This window comes from Melospiza georgiana, chromosome 10 (assembly GCF_028018845.1).
Source record: "Melospiza georgiana isolate bMelGeo1 chromosome 10, bMelGeo1.pri, whole genome shotgun sequence".
In the NCBI taxonomy this organism is placed as follows: domain Eukaryota; kingdom Metazoa; phylum Chordata; class Aves; order Passeriformes; family Passerellidae; genus Melospiza; species Melospiza georgiana.
Window position 1 is genome coordinate 7,473,417 of NC_080439.1, and position 22,013 is coordinate 7,495,429.

At 48.4% G+C, this 22,013-nt stretch overlaps 2 long non-coding RNA genes across 6 annotated transcripts in view; one reads left to right on the forward strand and one right to left on the reverse strand.

The window, feature by feature from the left end:
- Positions 1–22,013, forward strand: part of LOC131087745 (uncharacterized) — a 258,869-nt gene that overhangs the window by 229,615 nt on the left and 7,241 nt on the right. For 2 of the 5 annotated variants that reach the window (XR_009114909.1, XR_009114910.1), the window contains 2 exons: positions 15,975–16,139; positions 17,163–21,855. This is a non-coding gene — a long non-coding RNA (uncharacterized LOC131087745). Of the gene's footprint in view, positions 1–408; positions 760–15,974; positions 16,140–17,162; positions 21,856–22,013 lie in introns of those variants that run through there. The other 3 variants (XR_009114912.1, XR_009114913.1, XR_009114911.1) reach the window with 3 other exon arrangements.
- On the reverse strand, positions 8,565–13,580 carry LOC131087746 (uncharacterized). Its single transcript, XR_009114914.1, has 3 exons — positions 13,486–13,580; positions 10,281–10,481; positions 8,565–8,795 (listed from the first exon to the last, which is right to left on the reverse strand). It is a non-coding gene; the product is annotated as an uncharacterized LOC131087746 (long non-coding RNA).

Below are 22,013 nucleotides of genomic sequence, written 5' to 3' on the forward strand. Positions count from 1 at the left end.
AGGCTCCGCAGCGGTGTCTTGGCACTCCAGCTCACACTCACTCCCGCACACTCACAACTCTCACGCGTTCCAAGCCGAGGGCCTGATCCTGCAAATCCCCCTCCCATCCCGCGGGGCGGCCGGGCCGGGCCAGCCGAGCTCACTCGGGCCAGCAGGGACGGCCAGGCCCGAGGCGGCTCCGCTGGAGCCAAGTCCCGCAGCGCCCCGCGGGCTCCGGCAGCGGGGCCGGGGCTCATCCCGCGCTGCCCCCCGAGCTCTCCAACGTGTCCTCCTGGCAGCGCCGGGAATGATGGCCCCTTTAAGCTCTTACAAATTGCAGAAGTAGAGGAAGACAGAGAAATAATTAATGTATTAAAACAAGCAGCGAATTCCTCAGGAGGCACCTTATCAACTCCAGCCACACTGGCTTCATCCCTCCTCGTATGCTAATACCCCGTGACGTCATTGGCGCCAGATTGAATGTGAATCAGTTATGAAATTATTAGTTTTAGCTTAAAAAGCAATCTGGCTCTCCCGTGAGTGGGCTTCGCGTTGCTGCGGATTCTCGCTCCGTGTCCTCCCCGTGTTATGCACACACAGTAGTTGCGACTTTCCTGTCGCGATGAATGAATCAATATTTCCAAAGCACACGTCCTAACAGGGGGTGATGTAAAGAAACCCATAGATTAATTGGTCCCGTTTCTGAGTCGGCTGTGTCTTCCTTATCGATACACACTTTACACCCGAAAGCAGACAGTCGGATTTCCTCCTACTCTTCAGGTAGGCAAGAGCTCCTTGTGATTTATTTCTGTTAAGATCCCACAGAGGGGGTGTTAATCTTTGCCAGTGTCTGCGAAAAAAATATTCAGGAGTTTGCTTTTGATTTTGCTTGTGAGGGAGGAAAATGGGCCAGAAAAGGGGGAAATACAGAAATTGTGTGGTTGGTCGTTTCAAACAGAAGTATTTTTATTTACAATTTTGAAAAGGAGAGCATCCCAGCGGTGGAGGGCCAAGGGATCTGAGCGGGGAACAATGGGAATTAACACCATTTCAATCGCTGAGGCCACTCTAATTAGATGTCTGGGTCCGGCGAGATCAAATACCTGAATCTAAACCCCTCGGCTCGGTTTCTTTCGCTTGCAAATGCTTCTGAAAAACGGTTCCTCAAGAAACCAAGCTAGCCCCAAATTCCCCGGAGTCCCTTTCGAGAAGTTTGGCCGACAACAACTTTCTCCATAGGTTGGGGGGGCCGGCGCGTCCCATCCCCGCAGCGGCCCCGGCCCGGCACCCCCGGTGGCAGCCCCGGTGACACCCCCGGTGACACCCCCGGTGACACCCCCGCACCCCCCGCAGATCCTGCGGGGCACCTCGGGCTCCTCGGGCCCTTCTTCCCCCCCGTCTCCGGAGAGCTGCGCTGCTCCCATGAATTATGAATAAACTCTCTCCTGGGGAGCCCCGGCATGGGCCCATCTCCGCTCCCGGGCAGGGCAGTGGCACCGGCCCCGCTCCCAAGCCCCCTAAGCAAGGAGGGGAAGGAGGAAAAGGAAAGAAAGAAGGACGGAAAGAGAAAGAAAGAGAAAAAGAAAAGAGAGAGAGAAAAAGGAGAAAGGAAAGAAAAAGAAAGAAAGAAAGAAAGAAAGAAAGAAAGAAAGAAAGAAAGAAAGAAAGAAAGAAAGAAAGAAAGAAAGAAAGAAAGAAAGAAAGAAAGAAAGAAAGAAAGAAAGAAAGAAAGAAAGAAAGAAAGAAAGAAAAAAAGAAAGAAAGAAAGAAAGAAAGAAAGAAAGAAAGAAAGAAAGAAAGAAAGAAAGAAAGAAAGAAAGAAAGAAAGAAAGAAAGAAAGAAAGAAAGAAAGAAAGAAAGAAAGAAAGAAAGAAAGAAAGAAAGAAAGAAAGAAAGAAAGAAAGAAAGAAAGAAAGAAAGAAAGGGAGAAAGGGAGAAAGAAAGAAAAGTTGTAACTGGCTGAGAAGTGAGTTTTCTGACTAATGAAATCCAAAATGAGCGGCGAATATAAAGTATTGTAAGATTTCTTCCCTGCACCCCAGGCACTGATTGGCAATACTTTTTTTTTTTTTTTTTTTTTTTTTTTTTTTTTTTTTTTTTTTTTTTTTGTGCGTTGGTTTGAAAAGCAGGAAGAAATGTAATGAATTGAGTGCTGTCAGAGATGTCTTCTCTGTTGATGTGGTGAATGGCAGTAGCTCCCTGATCCAGTGCAGGTGCAGTAGAGCTGGGGAATAAAAGAGGGGGGCTCTCTGTTCAGTGGAAAAAGCACATTCCCTACAATAGACCACACACTGCCAGCCAGCACGGCATCAGCTCACACTCTCAGACTTTTTTTCGCCTCTTTCTACAGTCCTGAGCTCACAAAATGGCTATACATTAGCACTAGTTAGGGTTTGCTTTTAATGAACAGTTGTGACTCCTTTTGACCAACATTTAAATCTGCTGTGCTCTCTCTGAAGACAGGTCTGTTTTGATCACAGGTTTTTAAAAATGGCCCGTTTCCTAACAAGGCGGCTTATTCAGGGCCATCAGTTGCATTTGATTGCAAGAAAAAAAAAAAGGCTCTCGATTAATAAAACGCATTTCCCAAGTGCTTCTAACGGGGAAAGTTTTTTGCCTTTTTTTTTTTTTTATATATAATAAAGTGTTGTGGGGAGGAGGAGAGACACTGTTTTTATATGGATGAGATGGTCTAATCCTATACACGAACGCATTTTAATCCTGTTTAGAGATAACCTGTCTACTTTTTGGCTTAATATATTATCCTTATACATGGATACAAACTTTGCACTCTTATTAATTCAGTCCAGATTGTTTTATTGGCTTATTTCCATAATATTTTTTAAACTTTTTTTTTTTACCCTTTCGACGATCTGCTCAGAGTAAGCTGGGTTACACTTGGTTACACAAGTTTTATTCGAAATTATTTCCAGGGCGAGGGCTCACTCCTCAGCCAAGGGGAATGATTGATTCTGTCCCTCTCCGCCTCGATTTGATGTGCCTCGTCCTATCGCGGCCAAGCCAATGAGCCGGGATTTTCATGGCATCCCGGAGCAGCCCTTGCTGATTTCTCTCGCACCTAACCTGCAAGAAGTAGATTAAGCTCTTTTGGATATACTTGCTGATGCATTGCGCTGAGGAAAATTGCTCGGCGTTTGCTTATAGAAACCCATGTTACTGTGAATGTTCTTTTTTTCCCCTAATCGTGGTAACAAATAGCATCAGCTCCTGGAACAGTTTGGCAAAGCCATTCTTGCCTGAGTAGCGCTAAACGGGAGAAGCTGACAGCGACCCGGTTATTACCTGAGCCCCGAGGAGCCCCCAGCCGATAACAGAACGTGCTGGCAATAAATGACATTGGAGGCACGGCCAGGTGCCGCTGGGCGCTCGGAGCACATTTCCAGGGGCAGATCCCGTCATCCTGCCCACAAAGAATGGACCTTGTCCAAACAGCGGACAAGAGATCGATGCTGCTGTTATCGTTCCATCATATCATATCGTATCGTATCGTATCACATCGATAATCCCGTATGAAAAACGTCTCGTTTCCACTTTGTTCGGGACGTTTCAAACGCGCCGGAGCATCATCACCTGACAGCGCCTTATTTACTGCCAACAAGTTGCAGCTCCCCAGCCCCAGCCCTGGCCCCCGGCAGCTCAGGAACAATCGCGGGGGAGTTTTCCGGGGGTGCCGGGGCCGGGGGAGCCCAGCCCAGCCCCGCTCCCCGCGCCACCGGACAGCCTTTGTGTCCTCCTGCTGCACACACCCATAATTAATCCTCCTTCTTACCGCTTACATCCCGGACCCAAGGGGCAACTCAAGCCTATTTAGATCGCCTTGGTTGGTTGCACAAATTTAAGTGGCAAATGAGTTATAAACCTAATAACTGCTTTAATAAAAATAATTATTTGATTATGGCAAGGAAATTTGCTGGAGTGCGGGGATGCGGCTGGGTTTGCGTTTTGGTGGTGGTGAGGTTCGTCTTTGCTTGGAACTCAGACGCCTTTAGAAAACGTTACTCTGAGGGAAAAAAAAATCCCAAACTCAAAACAAAATGAAAAACAAACAAAAAACACCACAACATCAAAATCCTAAAAGAGTTTACATTTTAAAAAATCGCCCTGGTTCTCGGAGTACCGTGAAACATTTCCCGTGATATTCGAAAGAATTAATTTGTAAACAGAAAAATCAATATGAGATTTGGGTGGCTTTGAATTAATTGAAAACAGTCAACACAGAGGACCATTAATCACAAACGCTGGTACCTCTTTCGCTTTTTCCCCGTTAAGGATGAAGTTTCTGCGCCTCTTTCAAGTGTATTTATGCTTCTGGTTTTACAAGAAAAAGTGAGGATGCAACAAGACCAGTCGCGTTGTCCTCTCTATACTTTTAACGCTAGCATATTGTTTGATTACTAATTCGAGTTAATATGATCTTTATGGCAACATAACAGTGGATAATTGGCCCTTTTTCTGAACAACAATGTAAATCACAATCGCTTTATTATTTAATAACGTCAAACGCTTCGTTGGATTGGCCCCGACAGAGAAGACCTTTTCTTTCTAGGCAGTGTTGTTGAGAAAGAACAATGCAGATCTAATTGTGGAGATTTCAGAAGTTGGCTCCTGTAAATGAACAGCTTAGATATGGAAGTTCCAGCAGATGTCTGCACTTTTCCCTGTGACAAACCTTGTAACCCCCCTTCCTCCCCCTCTGCCCCGTCCTCCCCCCTCCCCGACTTATTGAAGATTTTTTGTTCTCACATCCTAGCAACAACCTAAATCTTCCAGTGGCGAATACACCCCTTTCCCCTGGTTGCTACCCAGCCCTCAGATGGCCGCCTCAAGCGTACACACCGAATTAGCGCTCGGCCAAGGCGCGCTCGCCCCTCGCTCGCCCCGGGCCCCCCATCAGCTGCGGCCGGGGGTGTCGGGCCGGCGGGGGCAGCCGGGGGGCTCGGGGCTCCCGGCGGTGCCGCCGCCTTCTCGCCAGCCCTGCCAACGTACCGGGGATTTGTTTTGCAACACTTCAGAGGCGGCCGCAAGTTGCGTTCGCCGTTATGTGAGGAGAGGTGCCCGGGCCTGCCAGCGCCGGGGGTGCGGGACGGGCCCCCCCCGATGTGCCACCCTCAGTGCTGGGGTGCCCCTGCCTCGGGCCCCTCCGCCCTGGCAGCAGCAGGAGCCTGTCCTGGCGGCGGGGCCGGGGCTCCGAGGCACAAGTTGAGCGATTTCTGGCGGAGGGGGGCGCACCCCGGTGCGGATCCGCTCCCGCAGCTGCGCGGGCTTTCCCTGGCGCTGGAGGCGCCCTGCCTGGGATGGGCCGCTCGGGGCAGGGTCCCGCTCCCCTCCGAGGACAATTCCAGGAGAGGAGCTGACTTGGCAAACTTTGCGGTGGGCGCTGGCAGCGCTGCTGGCCCCGGCCCGTCCCAGCTCCCCCGGCCCCAACAATGCGCGCTTTGCTGCCGAGAGAGCCCCGTCATGGGCGGGGGACGCGGCAGGGCCATGGGTGCCGGCCCTCCGCGCTGCCAGGGCTGTCTAGAGGTGAGGCAGGTACACCAAATCCGAGATATTGTCCCTTACGTTAGTGCGTTAGTTGATTTTTGACATCCACCCAAATCCTCTCGTGCCTCCAGCGCGGCGCAGCCCCTTCCTGCTCCCTCCGGTGCGCCGCTCCCCCAGCTGCCCGCGGCAGGAGCCCCCAGGGACAGCGCTGCTGCCTCGGGGGTGCCCGGGGCCGGGCCCTCAGCGGGGCACCGCAGCCTCACACCTGCCACGAGTGATGTTTTTGTTCGTTTGCGAGAACCCACTCGAGGGAAGCACTTAAAACACAGACCCGATCACTAAAATTACCCGAAAAAGAAATCCAGGTTTATTGTATCGCCCTGCCTGCAGCCGTGGGAAGCGGTTGATGAATCCCTGTTGACTTTTGAGCTTTATCGCCTCGAGTGGGTAGAAAAATCTTGATTTCTTTTTTTCCTCTCCTAGCTTTCCCGGCTTGTTTGTTTGTCTTACAACTTTACTTTTCCCCGCTGACATCAGCTGGCGGGGGGAGCGCCGAGCCCGCCGAGCGCTGCCCGTGGGAGTGCGGGAGCAGAGGGGGCGCAGCGGGGAGCGGGGGTCGCCAGCGCTCTCCCGACCGGCAGCCAAGGGTTAACTGTGCCAGGGATAAAACTGCGCGGCTTCCCCCGAACGCCTTGGAGGGGACAGCGAGTGCCGCAGCCCCGGGAGCAGCGGGCCGGGCCGGGCCGGGCCGGGCCGGGGGCGGCCCAGGCGGCCGCCACTCCCCCGCAATGAGCTCATTTCCATGTCTGCGCCTCCCGCAACTGTGAGAAAATCCGCCGGGACATCCCGCGTGCCGATGCTGCCTGCGCTGCCCCGGTCGCCTTGGTGACAGAGCCCGGGGGGAGCTACACACATAAAATAAAGCGAAACTGTTCCCGGGGCCGGCGCACGGCAGGGACAGGGGGATAACCCCACGCCCACGCGTGTCGTTCGTGGGGCCGGGCCCGAACGCCCGCCCGGAGCCGCGGGGAGGGGCTGGTGCAAAAGTGCCCGGGGACGGGCCGGGAGGGGGAAGGGAGCGCTGAACAGCCCCACACTTATCAATAACAAGATGTATAAATATCAAAGTGAAGGAGCCCGAGTAAGTCTTTCTAGAAGCGCGGAGGAAGCTTAAGGAGCTTTCTTTAATGGTGATTTGTAGCTCTGTAAGGGGCACGGATAGCAAATACCCTGCAGGTGCATGTTGTAACACTGCCATCCGGACTTTAATGTAGATTACTCTCCAACTCGTTTGATCGGTCCTTTGAAACCCTTTACAATTGCCTGTGACGAACCGCCAGTCTCAGGTTTTTTTTCTTTGAATAATGCCTTAAGGGTAAGTCCTCGGGGCTTTTAAAGATCTCCAGCACATTAAAAAAAAAAAAAAAAAAAAAAAAAAACCACGTTAGGTTTTTACTTTAGAGCGTGGGTCCATGTCTCTCAACTTGGGGCTGTTAACAGGCATCTTTTAAATCATTAATCATCTAATAACCATCAACTTTGGAAGGGAGATACGGGCATCTTCTAAAGACCTCCAAACTTTTATGTGGCATTTGGGAACACACTGGTTAAAATTTGGGAGGCACACAGCCCATCCCTCCTGCTGAAGCCCTGGAGCTGGTGGGTCTTGGGTGTTTATGGGCTCTCAGCTGGGTAAATCTGTGCTGAAGGCCTTTTCCCTGGACATCGAGAACCTGCCGGAGTGGGTTTGGAGAGCAAATCCGAAGGGTGATGCAGGGGACAAGCCCGGCCTTGGGCCTCCCTGAACATCCCGCATCGCGGCCCTCTGGGACCCTCACCCTGCTGTGTTGGTGCCTTCTAGCAAAGAGTCAGCGGTTTTTGAGGGGGTTAAAGAAAAAAAAAAAAAAAAGAGTCGAAGACACAATAAATCCCTCAGATGTTTCCACTCTCACAGCAAATAACGTTTAACCTTTAATATTTATTCGTTGCTATTAATTCAAAAAAATAATTACTGAACTTTTGGCCCTTCAACTTCCACAAGCGGCGCTTTGTTTCTCTAAAATAAACTTGGGAGAAGCGATCCCTCCGTATCAAACTAGGGATTTGAATTAAAGGCCCATTTGGGACACTTGAGACTACAAAGGGTTACACATAAATAAATGCCACATTTGCCTATTGCAAAAGTTTTCTCTGTCCTTTCTCAGTCACAACGGGGGAGGAAAAAGCCGTCGTTTATTATCTAGTGCTGGGCAGGAGTAGCCCCTCCAGAATGTGCTCTTAGATTTGGCCGGCAGAAGAGGGACTCTTCCCCCCGCACCCCCCCAACAGCAGCTCCTTTTGTTCTCCAGATCTCTTTCCCAATTTCAAGCTTCACTTGCAGATCCTAAGTTTGTTTGTTAATGACGCTATTACCATCTGGCTCGTCCTACTTTCCAAAAGATATAAATCTCCCCAGTTTCATTGCCTACATTATCATCTAAGTGCCACCATAGCTGGAAGAAAAATATGCTTTCAAGGTTGCAAATTCTCTTGCACGGAGCGAGTTCCCCGGGCGCGGGGCTGCCGCCCGCCCCGCCGGCAGGGACGCGGCCAAATGGATTTCACCTTGCAGCGACGCTGGCAGAGGGAGAGACGGCCGCATTTAAGTTTTCCACCAGAAACTTAAGTGAATCTTCCCCCCATCCCCCGCCCCCCGTCCCTCTCGGCCCCTTTTGTGGCTGTTTAATGCATCTGGCTACTTTGCACCGTTATCTTCCGCGGGGACAGGGCAGGATGGGTCCCGCTCCTGGCAGGCTCCTGCTTGCCCTCACCCAGCGTGAACCCCCGGCTCTGCGACACAAGTACATATTCCATCCGTGGGGATAAACCTTTCCCACAGGCGCTGGACAGTAAAGGGAAGAAAACTTTGTGCTCCTCTTGGTGCAAAGCGGCCGCAGATTTGTGTGCGTTTAAGCATAAAGGGACGGGGGGAGGGCGAGAAGGGGTGGGGGAGGGAGTTGGGTCGGTTTGTGTATGGGCTCCACAATGACTCTATTTATTCGCTGCAACCAGCCTGGGCAGATTGAATAGGCGAGAGAGAGACACTCAGCCTTCCCAACGCGTGGGCTTTGTGGGATCCAGTCCCCACTAGCAGATTTCGACTGCTAATTTCCCATTCTCAGGGGTCTCCTGCGAGGAGACACGGCCGTGCCCATCAACTGCGGCTCCCCCAAACACTGTCCGTGTTTCTGGTCCTTAACCTCTCTGCGTGCAAGTTTGGCGTCAGGAGAAGTTTAATCATTTAGTGTTTCTTTGCTGGATCTCCGGCAATGTTTCTGTGGATTAAAAAAAAAAAGCAAAAAAAAAAAAAATCCAAATATTCTATTTGACTGTATGTGTATGCACACACACACATATACACACACTATTGTCAAGCGAGGGAAAAGATACTCCTTGAATATTGGAAAGAAACCCAGGGATTTTTTTTCCCGAGTGATCTGATTGTTATAAATAATTACGGATGAAAAGAAAACTCACTTATTATGCACTTCTAATACTGTGACTGCACAAGAAAGAAAAGGGGCCAAACCAGTGATTAATTAATATCGTACTGGCGTAGCTATTTTCTCGCGAAAGGCCTTTCCCCCCTCGCTGCTACTGAGTTATCATTCCAGCTCGAGTCATGTGTAGCTGGGAAGGGATCTTGTTTATAAATTTATATGACGACCTTTTCTTTGTGTGCGCTCTAAAGTTGATATGGACAAATTGCAGAGGTATACAATTTAAGTAGATGCACTTTTAATCACCGATCATTAAAATGGTTATGTTAAATATACTCAATTACATGCATGACTTCACCCTAACAGTACTTTCTATTCTCCCAGCTGCTCACGTATTCCTTAACTATAGTCAGCAGAAGAAACTCGATTATGCTGAATCCATACATTTCTATGGATTTCATCAGCCTAATTAATGCTTCAGTGTGGTCCATGTGTCTGAATGGTCCCTTTGCTATTACTTGGGTAAGGAGGCAGTGCTGGAATGCAGAGGGTCTTTCTTTCAAAGATACCCATGGGGGTCACTCTAGGACTCTAATGGCAAAGGTAGCAAGTGTTAAATAGCAGAAACATGCAGAGAAAGGGAAGGCAGCGATGTAAAGGGGACATTGATACTGTAGGTATGCCCAACAGGTCAGTGATGATAATTAAAACGCTTAAAGAGGAAAAGGTAAATGGAAAGCTTCCACAATTCGCAGCATGCCTGGTTAAAAGCAAACGAACCAGCGCAAAGAAACGCGCCTCGGTGATCCTGACGAGAAAAAAAAAAAAAAAAAAAAAAAAAAAAAAAAAAAAAAAAAAAGTTGACAGCAGATTTTTAGACTAAATAACTACTAGGGCAGCCTCTTCTGTGAGCACCGCGTTTGAATGCCCCGTCCCTTCCCTAATTTTGTCGTTGTCGAAATGCAGCGTGTCAGGAAGGAGAGGATGCCCGGCCGGGCAGAGCGGGCGCTCCCACGCTGCCGCTCCTGGCATCCCCGGGGCTTCCTGCACTCCCCTGTCGCCGCAGGTGCTCGGGGAGCCGGGGGAAGGAGCTCTCCCCCTCCTGTCCGCGGCTTTCTTCCGAAACCAAGAAGCGATTAAAATGAAGGGGATGTTGCAGCCTTAGGGGAAACAGCCAATGGCGGCTTTTATAACACATCTTCCCATCTTAGCATTTAGCGGGATATAAAAGGCACGCGTCCTGCTATTCCAGCAACATTTTAATCGACGAGAAATGCATCGAGATTTTTTTTTTTGGTTTTTTTTTTTTTTTCCTCCCACCTGTTGTAGTAGAAGACCATCTGATCACACCTTTCTCTGGCGGCTGGGAGAGGTGAGAGAAAAATCAGAACTCTTTCTTGTCACCCAGTGCTCTGCCAAAAAGGTGGTGTTGGAGCCCGCATCTCTTCCCTGTTTCTCCACCAAACAATCGACAGCTCAATTGTCCTAACTTCGAGTCGGTGCCTCGCTTCAGCCTTCATCCTTCAAGTGGAGAGAGAAAGCAGGGAAGATTTCAGATCTATAACCAAATTATAACCTAGGAACTTTATGCTTGTCATGCTAATTTAATGACTTTTATAGTAAGTGTAGACTTTCTGTCTTTTGAAATTAGCTCTTCAAAACGCTTTGTGTAATGACAGGCACTAGACATAAGAGACAAATGCACAAGCAATAGTGGGATAATAATCTGGCAAACACTGCACCATTTAATATTAAAATGGAGAACAAAGTGCGTTAAATTTCAGCGTAGAGGTGCATCATTGTCTGATGCCCCCGGTGCACACCTGGGCTCCAGAGTGACCCGAGGAGGGGGTGCCCTGCGACAGCCGCTGTGCCTGGGTTCACCTGGAAAATGAGCAAATACCAGATGTGCAGCACAAAATAGTCCTTCACCTAATGCCTTCTGGTCCCTTCGCTTTCTGGCGGCGTTCACACGTGTGTGTGTGCTGTGAACATCCTGATTTCCACAGGCTGGTTCTGCTGGGCCCGGCCTCCCGCGGGAGGGTGAAGGCGCCGCGCTCGCACTGCAGGGCTCAGAACGTTCACATCCACGTCCCTCCCTCCTTCAGAGCGTCTCTGTGCTCACATGCCATGAGTGGTCCAGAAATCTGTCCGAGAGATGGTGTCGATAACAAAGGGAGGAGTAAACCCAAAGCTATAGGTGTATTACAATCTGGGCGACTCACTCATTGCCTATAATTGTAAATAAGGTAAGTTCACACGACGATCGAGTAACGAGGGAACAAGAGCCCCATTTTAATCAGGTGGTTATCTTTCCTTGGTGGAGATCAGAGCTCCATTGCTCCTGGCCTTCCATTGTGCCCCCCTGCTGGAAATGACAGCTCCTTCAGAAATAACCAACTTGGTCCCTGGATGGGATTTCAGCTCTTTTGCACTACACATGTACCAATTGTCATTTTACAGCTACTGCGAAACCCCTAAATTATATAAGTGTATAAACTCGGCCTCATTAAATCCCCTCCTTTTGGATAGCCTCAAGGTTGGAGAGCATATTACTGTAAGCCAGAGAAGACTTAAATTATATCCGAGTGGGGATTGAAACACAGTGGCACTTAGGCACACTTCTTGTCTCAGCTACAGAGGTTTCATTTTCCCCCTTCGGAGTCTTATAATATTACAAATGCAAAGTTTCCTTATGCCAAATCAAACTATCTGAAATCCTGTTTCTTGACTGAGCCTCCGGGGCTCTTTTTGGCGAGGACAAAACCACAAAGATATGATTAAACACCATAGCCTGACCAGAGCGGAGTTTATCGTTCATCTGAGAGAGCTTCCTAATTTGAAACCAAAGCCGTCCCCTTCCAGAAAGCATCTGAACGTGCTGTGTGAGTTGTTTTCCTGCGCATGTGTGGGGCAAATCGGGGTGTGCAGCAGGGACAGGGCACCGAGGGCAGTGTTTACCCCGCGGCTTAGAGCACACCCTGCCCGCGGGTTGGTGTTTCACCCAAGGCTGTGAAATAAAAAGAACCATTTCGGAGGAACCCCGTGCCCACGGGAGCTGCCGCTGCCGCCCGGGGCCATGGCCGGGCCGGGGGCTCTGCCGGGACCCTCCCCGTCCGTGCCTCGTCCCCCTGAGGGGCTCCCCGGAACATCCGCGCTGAATTCCCTTTGGGGAGAGACACGGGAGAGGGGCACGGCCCTGCGGAGCCCCCCAAAGCCGCGTTTGTTGGGAGGAGGCCGCCTTCCCCCCTTCTCCAGCCCTCGCAAGAGGGTCAGTGGTTTAACCAGGCGTCACCAGGACTTCGTTTTATCCCCGGTCCAGTGAAGCGTGTGGCTTTTAGTGACTGATGGCCGCTGTGGCTGTACGCGGCACAGTTGCTCTCACGGTGCGTGCTCCAGATGGGCACGTCCCGCAGGCTCGGGGCGGGGGGAGCACGGCCGCTTTGGAAAGGCCACCGAGACACTGAGATTTGTTCTGGGTCAACCCTCCCCTAACGCCGAAGTTGGGAAACAACTTTCGCAGCGTGTGTCGGGAAGGGAGGGAGCGGCAGCGGGTGCCGCGGTGCGGGGCGCCGGCTCTCGGGGCTGCCGGGGCCACCGTGGCTGGGGGCTGTCCCCCCGCCCGCCCCGAGCATCGCCCCCGTCCCTCTTCCTCGCCCAGCCCCGGACGCGCAGACAGCACGTTTCCAAACTTTGAAATGCCAAATCACGTTATTGCTGTGGCAGGAGGCTGCTTTCGTATCTGTGACAGCTGAGTTTTCCCCATCGATTATGTGACACTGCAGTTCATTTACACAGCTCAAAAGCTTAAAGACACTGGAGGAGCCCCCGGTTTAACCCGAAATCCTAACAGAAAGTGAATCAACTTTCTGGCCAGTGTTTAAACTGATAGATCAAAACTTAATTTGGAGAGACAGAAAGGGAGAGAAACGACAGCACGGATTTATCTTGCCCGGCGTCCTTCTCTGAAACTTTAGAAACTGTGGCGTGGAAAATCCAGGGCCGAGATGCTAATGAGAAGGAGCGCGTTGGGTGTTCAGGGATGTTATAGATTTCAGAACGCAGATCGCAGCGCCTGATTTTTTGTGCGGGTGCGTGCCGTAGGTGCGTGGCCCGGGGCTGCCGGGTGGCACCGGGCTCCGGGGCGTCCCTGCCCGAGGCTCGGGCAGAGCTTCCCGGCCGGGCTGGAGCCTCCCGGGCTCGCCCATCCCGAGCGCCCCGGCCCCGGGCGGCAAGGAGGGCTTGGGGAGAGGGGGCGCTGGGAGGGTGGCATTTTCCTGTCCCCCACGGAGACGGGATCGTCCCCCTCATCCTGCCGGCTTCTTCCCTGGGTTTCTTTTAGTGGGGGCTTTCCAAGAGCCAGCCCAGCGCCCGGTCCCTGCCGCTCCCTCCCCCGTCCTCGCCGAGGTTTCATTACTTGCTGTTAGTGCCTGGAAACAATAAAGGATGTGGGACTGGGCTTTTATTGATTATTTGTCACCCTGTATTTGTCAGTTTCAATAACTTTTCCTGAAGTTTTACTTACGGGCACTTGAGCTTTCGGATTAGGCCAGCTCTGCGGATTGCAGTGAGGGGTAATTATCCGCTGGCCTGCTTCCCTGCAGCCGGAGAGAAAAGAGCATTAACGTATAGAATGGGCAGGATCCGGCCTGAGCCCCCCCTAAAGCGCTGCCCGGGCGAGAGGCGGGAGCGGCCGCGGCCCCGCCAGCTGCCCCGGCCCCCCCGCCGCCCGCAGCCCCGGGGCGCAGCGAGCCCGCGCTCTGCCTCCGGGGGCCCGGGCCGGGGGGCTCCCCCAGGCCGCCGGAGCCCCCCCTTGCCTCGGTTTGGAGGCGAGAGATCAGCCCTCGAGAGACGGTCCCGCTCTCGGGAGGGGGGACCCACGGCGCTGGGGCCCGAACCGGGGCTCTCGGCTGCGGCCAAATCCCCGGGATTCAATTAAAAAGCTGGCTCGCGCCGCTGGCGGGGAGGCGAAGCCGGGGGATTTGTATTATGAAGATCGACTCTTCAAAACTGCCCGCCTGGCAGCCCGGCCGCGCTGCCGCCGGCCGAGGGGACCCGGCTGCCCCGGCCCGAGCCCCGGGAGCGGCAGCGGAGCCGCGCCGGGGCTGCGGGCACCTGCGGAAAGCGGGAGCGCCAGCGGCCCCCGCCTCTCCCGCAGCGTGTTCAGAGAGGGGCTGAAACCTTCCTCGAGGGAAAGGACCCTATCCCTGGCCATCCTGCTCCTCTCATGTTTCCTACGTCTCCCGAGCGCTGCCCGCTGCTCCAGCCGTAGCCACTGTAAGCACGCTGAAGGCGAGCATCATCGCTCCGCGGGCTGGCAGGGTGCCTATCGTGGCGAGGATAGCGTTTGATGTGCTGTATCTCATGCCACTGCAAGTTAAGAGACAAGCGAACACAGAGTGCCCAGTTACACGGGATTTAATTACAGCGGAATGCATTCTCCATGCTGATTAGGAGCAAAATCAATCGGGGGCTTATTTGCCACAATGAACCAATAAAAACCCAATTTATTAAAGCAATAATCTCAGCCCCAAATGGTCTAAATATTATTGTTTCAATGGCATTGAGGGAATTTGGAGTGAAAGTGTTACACAGAGAAGATCAGGGAGTTCTACTCCATGAATTCAATAGGAGTTTCTAACCCCATTCCAGGAGCTCACTTTCTGGCTCAGAGATCTCGAAAGAAGGAGGCAAAGTTCTCCTATTTCAGGTCCAGGTGTCTGTGTTGCAGTGGTATCTACAAGGCAAGATGCTCTGTGGTCTGCAGCTGTCTGTGCTGAGGCAAACATGGTAAACAGCTTCCTACCAGGACTTAGGGATTTCCTGCTTTCCAGTGATTTATATGAGAAATTCCTGGAGAAGGGTAGGCCACACAGAGATCCCCAAGCTATAGGCTGACATAAAAACCTTGTGATATTGAAAAACACCACACAGCATGCCAAAAAAATCTCTGGTAGGGATGAGCAAGAAAAGGATTCCCTGAGGAGGGTGCTGAGCACCAGGCTGGGGCACGTGGTTAGAGTGGGGGAGCGCAGTGCCCTCTGCTCCCCTCTCCCACAGGAAAGCAGCCCCATGGCACGGCAGCCCAGTGTGCAGCCCTCAGTGCTCCCCTGGGCTGCCAGGGCTGTGGGAGAGGCAGCGCTGGTGGCCAGGTCGCCCTGGGAACTGTGGGGCCCACCAGAGCTTAAAGCCTGTGACTCAGGAGATGCTGATTTTGCTTTGCAGCTTTCTGTAGCTCCAGTCATCTCTGTCCCGAACCGGAGAGGACCTCATTTCCTGCCCAGCGCTGTGCCAACCACAAGGTCTTTTCATAAGGCTGCCAGGGGTGCCTGGCTGCGGGAAGGACAGTCAGTGTTTGTCACCAGGGAATGAGCTGGCATCATAGCTCTAATCTGAGTCAACAACCTGGCTAGCCCTGAGCATGACTTCATAAATCATGGTATCTAATTGAAAGGCACATGCTTATATATACAGTGTTGTTCAAAAAGAAAGAGAAGAAATAGAATTTAGCAGACATTTTTTTCTTCCCACTAGCCCATTGATCAGCCACCTGATTGTTTCAATTTACATTATTTCATGCAGAGAATAAAAGAAAGTATAAAAACATCTTGTATAGCCATAACAAAAGCACAAATGAAAAAATCCATCTCCTAATGAGAGGGTTAGCCTTTTTCTAACACATCCTTAATAACAGGGAAACAATCTTTAAGTGTTTTTAATTTAAATTGTTTTCATGTTTAATTCACTATTGCTAAATAATATTATTAAGTGTCTATGTATCTATTTAGCCTTGAGGCATGTGATATTTCAAAGCAATTGAACCAGTTTTGAAAGGAGAAAGGGTCCTGTACTGTGCCCTCATTCACTTTTTTTAATGTTAGTTAACACACGTACGCTGGACTGCCTTTTTCTCATCCTTCCAGCAGAAATGAAAAGTAAGCCTGGAGCAAAAGATCAGCTCTGTGCTTTTTGCTTCTCACACCCAAACCTCCTGCTTTATTTTTGTGTCCGTAGGGTCTGTGTGATGTCCTCCCCTGAGAGGCGACTCAGCAGCTCGGTCCCTCTGCCATCCCAGCACTGCCACTGGAGAAGCCCAGGAGGAGCAGAGCAGTGGCTGAGCAGCAATTTGAATATCCATATTTAACTCTTCAAACAACAGAAGATACTTCAGAACCATGTGTGAGACAAAATGCCATTAAAGTTTCAATCATTAAACCTCTGTTTAGCTGTACTCCAGAAATGAGCAGTTCATAACAAGCGGGGAATACTGATTGACAGTTTGCCATCAGGAGCCCTTAAGTAGGATTTTTGCAGCTATAATGCAGTGTACTCTTCACTGCTCCCTTTTGCAAGATGCTATTTCAAGTAGAGGAGCATGAGGAAAATTTACATAAAAGCTTTGTATATAATATGTGATTGCTCTGAAATTAAGAAGCACCAGTTTTCCCCTTCTTTTTTCAGAAATGAAGGGTGCACTTTGTTTTCTTGTTTACCTAGGGTGCTCTGTGATCCCTTGATGTGTTTCAAGTGTTTTCTGTCAGCATCACTAGACCTTGCTTACCTGCTAAATTTTATGTGTGAAGTGATTAGTGTTCAAAGTGCCTGAAAAAACCAGCACTAACGATGTCTGACAACTTTTGGGGTTTTTTTTTTTTGCTTTTTCCTCTTAAATAATATTTCATGGTACATTAAATAGGTTATGCAGTCTCTTCTGAGAGACCAAAGCAAGGTACTGCTGCATACTTAATGTTTCACCCAGCAGATAGTTTTTAAAAGGAAAAAAAAACAGAAGGCAGCATAGAATCGTTTCCCTGAGCCTTGTCTCAGCTTCTTTTCAATTCAGTGAGAAATGGTAGCAATTTGGAGAAAGATACAGAAAGAAAAATAAACATTATTTCACAATAAACCTCTTAGCGTGTCACTTGTGATCACCAGCAGATACTAGAAATGCTTCTTGTTAAATCCACTGAGCATTATTTCTTCACAAGTTGAAATGCTTTCAGCCAAACTGTTTTCTCAATGTTCCCATCGGATGTACCACTTAGAGCCAGAGCAGCCCAAGAGAGAAGCAAACAATTAAAACTTTTATGTGTTTGATTCCTGACAGACATCCCTACGAGGTAGGTTTTAACGTTTTTTTTTCTTCTTAATTTTTCGTCTTTTTTTTTTTTTTTTTTTTTTTTTTTTTTTTTTTTTTTTCAGTAAGAAGGATAAGCTTGGAGTGCCCAGTCACCGTGGTAACTGCCAGAAAAATTCTCCTGAAGTTTGAAGAGGTCAGCTAACGGGGTCAACAACTCTGGCCTCTCTCTGAGCCGGGCCTGGCAGGCTCCATCCTGCGGTTGGGGTGTTAACGCAGGCTGAGCCCTGGGAGGTGGGCCATTCCAGCTCTGATATAAATTTTTTGAGTCAGTTCACGGCCTGGACTCTCCAGGTGGCCTCCAAAATCGATTGTGACCTTGTGACCCTGTCTAACGGAGGCATAGCATCCAACCTAAGTAAGGATTTAGCCAGGAACGACAGCTTTCCGCTGAGTGTTATTGGGGACAGTACAAACAGTTTGGGAAGCAAGGAGGTAGGTATGAGGAGTAGAGGTCATTAAAAGCATATTAAAAAACAATTTTAAAAATCCTTTTTAGTTGAAAGTTTTTATTTGCAGTAACCATTCCTTAAATAAACCCTTCTGGCAACTATTTTTTCCTTCCATAATAACATTGCATCAAGTGCTTCAGTGCATTAATACACAAAAAATTGGCACTTTGCATATTCCAAACCACACTAATATTTTATCTACCTCTGGATTTTGAACTTGCAAATGAAGCTGGCTGACATGTGTTAAACTAGATGCCTGTGAAGTGTTTTTTTTTTCTAAATATCATACAAACTAGGAGACTGCTTATTAAAGTAAGCTATTTACTTTAGGTAGCAATTTCTCTAATATGTGCATTCTTTTTAGATTCAAAAGTCTCTTAATCCCTGTAATCTATTTTTAAACTGGGAAATTAGGTAACATTAAGAATAGTTTGAAATGAAAGTGTGAGAGTTTCACAGAGTTTTCCTTTACTGGTCTGCAGGACAAGTAGAAAAGCTACAAAACTGATTATGTATTTTTGTAGGAAAAAAATTGATCATGCTATGATGGTATTCATAGAGAACATGATATTTTTTTTTTCCTTTAAGATTTTAAGCAACAAACTATGTGGGGGAGGGAGGGGCTGTTGCAGACTTCTGATTTTGCTATTGAATTTAGAAACTTGCCCCTCTGAGCAAGTGGATTGGCTCTTGTGTTTTATCCCCCTGCTACAGAACCTTGTGCATTGCTCACACGAGTAATTCTCGTGTAGCTGTCAGATGAGTAAGTGGAACGACACTGAGGAGCAAAGTCCAGTTTCCAGCTGGAAAGTGCTATCAGACTTTAAGTGACTTTAAAACTGCTCTGAAGGAAGAAAATAGCTTTAATATTTGTTCCCAGTCTTAGAAAAATTGTGCAGTGAGACCCTTGCCCAAACACTTTGTGTGCTTGGCAGGGCCGGGCTGTGACATTTTTCTTCCCAGTCCCTTCCCAGCTGAGCAGTTCCCCCGAGGCTGGAGGAGCTGCAGAGACAGGGCCATAAAATACAGTTCAGGAAGAGCATCTGGGCTGTGCTGAGCATCATTGTACCGCTCAGAAGTCCCACAGGTTGCAACAGCAAGAATATCTAACTTTTACTTGCAGTAATGCCTTACTCTGCAAAAAGCCCCCCAAATCCATGGATTTTTGGCCAAGGTCCTGACTCTTATAGGGTCATCATAATCTGCTCTGGTGAGAGCAGGTTTGAAGACCAGGAGTAAGAAACGGGGCTGAATTTTGCTATAAAATAATTTAAGGAATGCACCTGCACATTCAGAAATTCATGGTGGCTCTATTTAATTCTACCCTGAATACTAATAATAGTTGGCTTTGGTGGTCATTTTTAACAGACCTCTGCTGAAAAGAATTTTTTTCCCATTAGGAAGCATGTTGATTCAGGGCTTCTGTGATTGAGCTTGGGAAGATGAAACTTACAGCCCTTGGTGAGAATCAGAATATTTGCTTGTTTTTCAGAAAATTAAAAATAGGACTGTAAATAGCTGGATGGTGAATCTTCAATATTTTCAAAAGCATCTGTGTATTTTTCAACATTTTTTCAAAATATGTACTTACATCTGCTTTGTATTGCCATCACTCAAGGACCAAGTTTTACTGACAGGGGATCATTTCTGAAAATAGATAGAACTATTCCACTGGAACTTTTGGACCAGAATTGCGTCAGATTTGCTCTAAACAATGAAGAATTGTTGACAGAGACAATAACAAGGAGATCTCAGGAACTTTAACTTGCTTCAAATTCTTTAGCATTGACTTCTGAAGATCCCATTGAATTTATAATCAGCTGCAAATCTACAAATGTGACTCACAAAAGGTCCTGGTCTTGCATGTTTTGTACCTCTTCACATTGTTCGGTTCATGCACACCCATTTGGAGTGCCTAGAGGTGCCTGTTAGCAGCAGCTGCAGTGGACATTTCTTCTTCCCCATCAGTGCAGTGAAGTGCTCACACAGCTTCATTTGACCTTTTGGAAACTCCTTGAAGTGCAGGCTCTTTGAGTTTCACCAGAGGGATGTATGTGAACAGTTTTAGTGCTGTGTTAAGACATAAACCAGCAGATCCACCAAAGCCTGTGGTGGTTCCCAGCCCCTGTCCTATGGACACTGATAACCCCTGAGGCCTTTGAAAGTTTGCTGTGGCTATTACTATTTAATACAATGGAATTGTATTAAATAGTAATGTTCATAGTCTTCAATTTAAATTTGTATTAGTGGAGTATGTGGCAGTCTGCAAGAGAATCTGAGGTCTGAGGGTAATCTGCTACCTGAAAGCTCAGAGGATGTTTGCTGTACGGGAATATGTCTCAGGTCATGGGCCATGAGGTGGTGGGAGGTATCTTGTTAATGTTTTCAAATTAAACATATGCTCAGTTAAATGAATGTTTTTTATTACTCATGCAAACAAACAAAACCACAAAATCCCCACTTCAAAATGAAACAAAGAAAATCAAAGTGATAAATGGACACTGAAGCTTCAGCCTAGTTTGTGTTTGCTTGTGTCCAAAGCCTGCACTGCCAGTGCTCTGCAGAGACAGAGAAGCTCAGCTTTAGAGAGCAGCACGTTGCCATGGCCTGGATCAGGGCTGGCAGAGGTCTCTGGGCTCTGGAGGAAGCAGGGAGGGCAGATGAGCACTGGGACTTACAGGTGTGCTGGCAAAAGGTCCTAAACAAGTGCTGAGCTTCCGTCTGCTTTTACTTCTTCCTCTCTGCCTTGAGAGTGTGTGGCTGGTGTCCAGAGGAAAAGTCAAACTAATTCTGATGCTTTTTCCTATTCTGGGTAGACTAATTCAGAGAAAGCACTTAAGGCAGCCTTTGTGGAAGGGTTACAATATAGGTTGATACTTTAGGAACTATAGGAAGTTCTTAATCCTTCCCTGCCTACAGGGCTGTCATTTATAGACCCGCTATTGTCTCATCTTTTATAAGGATGTTTCCTTACATTAAGGTTCCAAGAGCAACCAGACTTTGCCATTGTTCCCAGCTATTTCTGTTTGTGCCTTAATGCACATCTAGTATTCTGTTTATGCTTTCACTGCTCTCCTACGCAGCAGACTGTACCTACACACCAGCTTAGGTGACATCACTCTCCAAGCATTCATTTCTGTGTTTCTTTTTTTCCTCCTAATTTGTCTGTGCATCTCGATTTTGCATTAGCCTAGTTTATTATAGATAACGTGATAAAGTACATGGAACTTTATGCATTTAGTTGTCATTTTATCTTCATTTCATGTTTGATAAACTTGCTTATAAAAAAGGTTTTAGGTGTGTTTTTTTATAACAACAAAACCCCTCTTACTATGTAAGAAGAATGAATTCAGCCATGAATTCAAAAATTGATGCATAGATAATTTTGAATGTATAAAATTTAGCTTGATGTTAATGGTGGTTTAATTACTGGATTTTTTTTTTTTATTATGGCTATTCATAAAGACATCCATTGTTTTCTGCCTTGATTTATGTCCAGATTAGCCCCCTTTAGAACCTCATTTCTGGCAATCTCAGCAACACGTGAGGGCCTGGCAGCTTGTGCAGACATTGCCATCTTCCCTCACTGCTCCTTCTCCTGAGCTGTTCCACCAGCCCCACAGCCTGCCATTCCTCAGGAGCCCTTAATGGTGCCTTTCCTCCATCATCTGCTCTGTGCCTTCCAGAACCAGGTCCTTTTGTCAAAGTTTTCAAACCAATTTAGAAACATATACTGAAATAAAGGCAGGTGACGTGGTGGTGGGGTGACATGGTGTCATTGCCTCTCTGTCCTGCATGGGAAGATTACAGACTTTCTCCAGAGCTCAGCTCTATGGCCATGCAATGAGAATGATAAAAACAACATCTTTGCAAAGTGCTTATATATCTGAAAAATTTGATGCAAATTAAAAGCTACCTAGGTTTTGTCAAACCTAACTCTACCCAGCACTTCACTTTCTCCACTGCCCTCTCAGCTGCTCAAGATTTGACAATAAACCTTTTAGAGTTTTTGCATCATGCCTTGCAAGATGTGACATTTGGGCTTTTAAACTACCCTTGTGTTATAACATACACAGCAGAACTAATATATCCTTTTTCCACATGCATCCTCACTTTGCTGAAAAAAAAATCCCAGCGCTGAACAAACTACAAACAGCCTGATGATGCAGGGTGAGGAGTGCCCACAACCTCTGTGTGCTCAAGGCACAGCTTTATCCCAGCCCTCAGTGGGACAGTGCACATGGAAATGTGGGATCCGTTCCTTCCCAAGCCCCAGTGATGCCTTGCTTTGCAGTTCCTCTCGCTGGTGAGTCGCTCTTGTAATTTCCAGTTATGTAACCCATCTCATTTTGTGAATATGTGAATTTAACAGCTGTCAGTGTCAGCAGCGCCTGCGAGGGGTGTGTGTCTTTTTTTTTTTTTTTTTTTTGGCAAGCTGGCATTACTCATCAGTCTCATGGTAGT